The sequence below is a fragment of the Leptopilina boulardi genome, unplaced genomic scaffold (assembly GCF_019393585.1).
Source record: "Leptopilina boulardi isolate dan_hultmark-lab unplaced genomic scaffold, ZJU_Lbou_2.1 LbouV2_332, whole genome shotgun sequence".
In the NCBI taxonomy this organism is placed as follows: Eukaryota; Metazoa; Arthropoda; class Insecta; order Hymenoptera; family Figitidae; genus Leptopilina; species Leptopilina boulardi.
The window spans coordinates 4284175-4291315 of NW_026137899.1; positions in this window are offsets into that span (position 1 = coordinate 4284175).

Here is a 7141-nt window from a genome sequence, read left to right on the forward strand (position 1 = left end):
TAGTTAGCTAAAAACGTTTGATACTGATTGATAGGGTAAGTGTACCAATTACGGCGAGTGCACCAATTACGGCGCGTTCATAAAAAATAACTATTACTACTATTATATTTAATATAACTGTTGCAAAATGATAGAAAAAAATTATTTTAATCTTTTTTTGATACAATTGCTTATAAAGATGCATATTTAAACTATTGTTAATTTAATTATTTGAGATCAAATTTTTTCCGCGCCGCAATTGAAACATTTTTAAGATTTCCATTGGTTCCAATTTCGGTGGGAGAAATATCTTCAAAATACATGTAATTTTGGTCACCGAAATTAATACACTGAAACTGATACAAACGCGCCGCAATAGAAAATTACGGTATTAATTTTAACTTCTCATATTTGTTTAAATAATCGATTTTTATAAAGCTAAAATTTTTTTAATATCTAAACAACATAAGCTTATAGTTATTAATAAGTCTTAAATTGAGTTTATACAATAGAAATGTCGAATTTTCTATTTCAAAGATGTTTTGACTCAAATCGCGCCGCAATTAGTGCATTTACCCTAGTTGTTTAAAATCGTATGATAGTGATTGTAGTTGGCTAAAAACGTTTGATAGTAGTTGATAGTTGTTTAAAATCGTGTGATAGTGATTAATAGTTGGATAAAATCGTTTGATAGTGATTGATAGTTGGCTAAAAACGTTTGATAGTGATTGATAGTTGTTTAAAATCGTGTGATAGTGATTGATAGTTAAATAAAATCGTTTGATAGTAATTGATTGTTGGCTAAAATCGTTTGATAGTGATTGATAGTTGTTTAAAATCGTTTGATAGTGATTGATAGTAGGTTCAAAACGTTTGATAGTAATTGATAGTTGTTTAAAATCGTTTGATAGTGATTGATAGTTAGCTGAAAACGCTTTATAGTGATTGATAGTTGGCTGAAATCGTTTGATAGTGATTGATAGTTGGCTAAAATCGTTTGATAGTGATTGATAGCTGTTTAAAATCGTTTGGTAGTGATTGATAGTTGGCTGAAATCGTTTGATAGTGATTGATAGTTGTTTAAAATCGTTTGATAGTGATTGATAGTTGGCTAAAATCGTTTGATAGTAATTGATAGTTGTTTAAAATCGTTTGATAGTGATTGATAGTTGGCTAAAATCGTTTGATAGTGATTGATAGTTGTTTAAAATGGTTTGATACTGATTGATAGTTGTTTAAAATCGTTTGATAGTGATTTATAGTTGGCTAAAACCGTTTGATAGTGATTGTAGTTGTTTAAAATCATTTGATGGTAATTGAGAGTTGTCTGAAATCGTTTGATAGTGATTGTTAGTTGTTTAAAATCGTTTGATAGTGATTGTAGTTGGCTAAAAACGTTTGATACTGATTGATAGTTGTTTAAAATCGTTTGATAGTGATTGATAGTTGGCTAAAACCGTTTGATAGTGATTGTAGTTGTTTAAAATCGTTTTATAGTAATTGAGAGTTGTCTGAAATCGTTTGATAGTGATTGATAGTTGGCTAAAATCGTTTGATAGTAATTGATAGTTGGCTGAAATCGTTTGATAGTTATTGATAGTTGGCTAAAAACGTTTGATAGTGATTGATAGTTGTTTAAAATCGTGTGATAGTGATTGATAGTTGGCTAAAATCGTTTGATAGTGATTGATAGTTGTTTAAAATCGTTTGATAGTGATTGATAGTTGGTTCAAAACGTTTGATAGTAATTGATAGTTGTTTAAAATCGTTTGATAGTGATTGATAGTTAGCTGAAATCGCATTATAGTGATTGATAGTTGGCTGAAATCGTTTGATAGTGATTGATAGTTGGCTAAAATCGTTTGATAGTGATTGATAGTTGTTTAAAATCGTTTGATAGTGATTGATAGTTTGTTCTAAACGTTTGATAGTAATTGATAGTTGTTTAAAATCGTTTGATAGTGATTGATAGTTAGCTGAAATCGCTTTATAGTGATTGATAGTTGGCTGAAATCGTTTGATAGTGATTGATAGTTGTTTAAAATCGTTTGATAGTGATTTATAGTTGTTTAAAATCGTTTGATAGTGATGGATAGGTGGCTCAAATTACTTGAATGTTTAATTTATTTTTTATATAAGCATTATAATTTTTTTCGTTTAATCTTTAAGTTTTTATATGCTAAATGCCTCATTCTTGCGCTTGAATTTAAGGAATTTGTTGTTGTTGTTGAAAAAATTATTGATAACATTTTTTAATTTAAAAATTTTTATTATATCCCACACAGCAAAATATATTGCTGTAAGCTTACCTCAAGCTTATAGATGTGATTTTTGTAAGCTAACCCTATAAGCTTCAGGTAAGGTCGATTTAATATAAAAATGTCCGCCATACAGTAAGCTTACACAGCGATGCCATGGTAAACTTACATGGTTCAATCATGGTAAGCTTACACGGTAAGATCACTGTAACATGTTCATGTACAAGTAAAGTATACATGAAATTGTACAAGAATATGCACAAGATCATGTCCATTTTCTTGTACAAGTTTCTTTCTTGTACAAGATCTTGCACCAGATCTTGTACAAGATCTCACACATGAACTTGTTCCAAATTCGTATGCATTTTCCTGTACAGGAACTGACCAGAACTTGTACAAGTTCAGTTGTTGATCCTGCACAAGAAATTGTACAAGATCTTGTACAGGGATTTTCAGTAGGGTTACTTGTAATATTAACTTGGGGCGGACATTTTAATATTGCTGTAATGTCACTGTAATGTTACATTGTAATATTACTAACATTACATGTAACATTACAGTGACATTACAGTAATGTTACGTGCTACTTGGGAAGTGAACCGTAAGTGGACCGCTGGCAGTTCAATCACGGTCAAACGAATCCGCCAGGGAGCTAATGCGCATAATTATTTTTTAAAAAATTATTTATTGATACCTTTGAAAACTTATTGTGTAAGCTCACTGTAACCTAACAGTGACCTTGCCATGTAAGTTTACCATGGCTTTACTGTGTTAGCTTACTGTATGCCGAACATTTTTATATTACCTCGGCATTACCTGCAGATTACAGGGTTAGATTAAAAAAATTACATGAAAGCTTGAAGTAAGCTTACAGCAATATATTGTGCTGTGTGGGAAGTTCTTTTATTCAAACATTTTTCTACATTGCTATTTTGATTTTTAATTATTTTATTGCGTTATTTCAATATGACAATATGAAATGATATGATATAATTCATATCATATCTCACAAAATATATTTCATTTCTTTCCAGTAGTAAGATGCATTATATTTAAATAAGAAAAGAAAGGTTTTTTCAATGAACTTCAAAATATTGATATTTTTATTTGAACTATTTTTTAATAATATGTTAAATATCACTTCATTGTTTTATTAATATATTATTCATTCATTGTATATATATTTATTCATTTGTACATTATAAAAAAAAATTTCTTTAACGTTTGTTGAATTGTTTTTTTATGCTTTTATAGAAGCTTATTACATAAGCTTGTTTAACTTTTTCTGACGATTATTTCATAATCCTTTATACCTTTATGTATATAACTGCCGAAGGTAGGTATTGCGTATTATAATCTGTTGCAGTGAAGGGATGGATTTTCTTCTCCAAATTATTGTGCCTTTCCCAATTTCCATTTATTCTCCTACAGAGTGCTATGTAATGCTTTTCTTCATTGCAATGTATTATCCCGGTCAATCTGGAAACAATAAAAATTTTATGGAGTAAAAACTGTGTATGTTTACACGGAAAAAATTTCGGTGCATCATATGAACCTTAAGGTGCATCCACTGTATTAGTAGCCAAACAACTTTTACCCCTTGAACAGAGACATATTGTTTTTCGCATGTGACGCACGGGATCGGGGTAGCATATGGCTTTGAATATTAGTTCAACAAGTGTACTGTAGGCAGCGCAACCAATGCACCGAAATTTTTTCCGTGTATGTGTTATTGTTAAAAATACTATAATAGTATAAGTTTATATTCAATTTATACCTGTAAGTTTCTTCTCGTAATGTTAAATAAATTGGAAAGTAATTCACTTTGCAATTTCTCAATTTTGTTACATCTTTACTTTCCATGATTTCAGTATCAATGATAATGTGGAAGTTGTATTTTATTGTTACTGAACGTGTAAGAAGATCGCATTTGTCACTGCGACATTTTTTGTTGACAATTCCTTCATTTACTAAACAGTATTGTAATTGTTGAAAGCCCTTCTCAAGAACAGTCTTGTGGTCTATTTGTAAAAATTGAATTTCTTCAATCCTTTCGTAGCCACACAAGCAATTTGAAATTCGGAATGCACTGGGTTCATTGTTCATAATGTACGACCACATATCTAAAATTTTGGATGAACAATTTACTGAATGTAACATATTTGGTGATTTTACACCTATGTTTATAAATTTTGTTTTCAGACTGTCTGGATGTTGAAAGTTTTTTAAAATTGCGCATCTTTCAATGTATATGATATTCATTTTCATAGATTCAAGGAATGACAAAATGAATTGAGAAGTCCTGTTCTTAGATTTCTTAATTTGCTGAAGATATATCGGTGAATCTTCAGTAGCTACTGCTAAAATTTGTATAATTGTATCAAAGGAACACGTGTTGGCAATAATGTACTTTTCCTTGTACATTTCAATTGGCTTATAAAATTTACTTCCATTTTGCAATAATCTTATGGATAATCTTCCTTTTTTTCTTAACGCAACGTCCGTTTGCCGAACGTGAATGTCTGGGCACGATTTAAAATATTTTGACGGTTTTCTTTGAATCATTTCATCTGCTTTCTTTCGCTTCTTATTTGTTTGTTTATCCAAAGTCGTTTTTATAGTTTCATTTATTAACTTATCTTCTTTTTCTAGCTTATTTCGCCAATTTTCACTCTCTTTTAAAACAGAATCCGGTTGCTCAAAATTTATAACGTTTAGGTTTTTTGTTCTCAACAAATCATTTTCATTTTCATCTTTAAGGTTTCCGTCGAAAAAAATATTGTTTAACGTCAACTCATAATCTTCAAAATTGTGTATTTGATCATTAACATATATTACAGCTGATGGACTGTATTGAATGTTAAAGTCTTCTTGATTGAAACGTTCAACATCTTTTGCTAAGTCGTTATGAATTTCCCAATTTCCATTCTTTCTTCTGCATAAAGCGATGTAATGGGCTGTTGTGTAAACGACAATGCCAATTAATCTATAAATAAAAAAGTTTTACATAGTTAAAATTTATGAAAAAGCAAATAATATTATGCTCTAGATTGAATAACTATTATTAAGATAACCAATGTATTACCTGTAATTTTTTTCATTCAAAGTTAAAAAAGTTGGAAAATCGTTAACTTTGCAAGTTATCGATTTTCCTAAATCTACTGCGTCTCTGACATCGGTTTCAATTATTATATGAGAGTTGTATTTTAATTCTACTGATTGGGAAAGAGAGTTACAATCATTATTTAAACATCCTTGAATGCAAGTTCCTTCTGAGAGTATGCTACTTGAGAGAGTCTTGAAACCCTTATCGAGTATGTTTTTGTGATCTATCCGTAAAAATGAAATTTCTTCAATACTTTCGTATCCACATAAGCATTTAGAAATTCGGAGTGCACTGGGTTCATGGATCATAATATACGACCACATATCCAAGATATTAGAGAAGCAGCTAACTGTTTTAACATCCTCCAATGAATTTATTACCATTGTCGTTTGCTCATTATTATGTTGTCTTGAGGGATCCTTAAATTCTTTCAAAATGGAACACCTTTTCAGATAAATACAATCATTCTTTTTATTCTCAACCAAAATTGAAATAAAATTGCAAGTTGCATTTATTGATTTTTTACAATGCTCAAAATAATCTTTTGACTCCTCAGCACTCGTTGTTAATATTTCAATTATTGAATCGAATCCACACGTATTTGTAATGATATATTTTTGATTATTAATAATCAAGGGTTCAGTAAATTTGTTTCCATTTTGTAAAATTTTTATTTCTGGTTCTTGCAGAATTGCCTTGTTAGCCATGGAAGAAATCACTACTGTTTTTCTTGGTGTGTTGGTACAAGAATTTTTTATTTCCTTCAAACTGGAATCTGTATCATCATCAACATTTTCATTAAATTCTTCCTTGGAAATATCTTCCCCCTGATTCCTCCAGTTTTCACTATAAAAGAGATCTTTCAATGGAGTTTCAAATTCTTCGGAATTAATTTTAATATTCAATTCCGTGCTGTGTGCAGGAATTTGGCTGTCGTGACCAAACATTTTAGTAAAGCTGGTTTCATTATCAACTATTTTATTTTCATCACTACTACTTGGGTTTTCATCAGTTTTATTGACAGTTTCCTGAGATTTTTCCATTTGAGAAACAAATGCTTTTGTAATTGCTGTAGTTGCTATCAGCGTTTGACCTTTGAGCGCTTTAAAATGAATTTTGTAAAATTTATCAACTCTAAGTCTTCCCAAAACACCATTAATAACATTATTTTTTAATTCTCCAAAATCTCCTTCCACATAGCAACTTGTAGCTCTTACACACTTGGTTTGAAAATGCGTACTCATCACAGCAGTCCATAAAGCGAATTCTTTCGCCTTTTCAATTAAGTGGCCAAAGAAGTGTGGCATAAAATAAGCGTTGACTCTTGAATGGACAGTATTTTCACCCTTTTTAGCAGTAGTTTGAATTTTCTTTATCCATTTCAAAATGTTCAAATCTTCAACAATGCTTTCACCTAGGGAACGTTCAAAATCCAAATCCAAACCACTGGATTCTAATTTTTTTGTTATATTTTTAAATTCATCACTATCTTCATCAATAATCAATTTCATTGCATTATGTTTTTCGCTTGCAATAAGGTCTAATAATTGCAATCTCGATTTTTCAGCTATCGACGGTTGACATGATCCAATTATGTCGCCATCGTACCTATGTGATGAGACTATTAGTGTTAAAGTTAAAATTTCCTCGAATTTATCAAAATTTGTGGTTGACACCATTAAGGCAATGCATCGTAGATAAAAGTCTTTAATTGCTGAATTCTCCTTACTAAAACATTTAAGTCTGCAGAATATGGCTATGAAATGTGCCACATCTACTCTTATAAACGTTGTCGCTG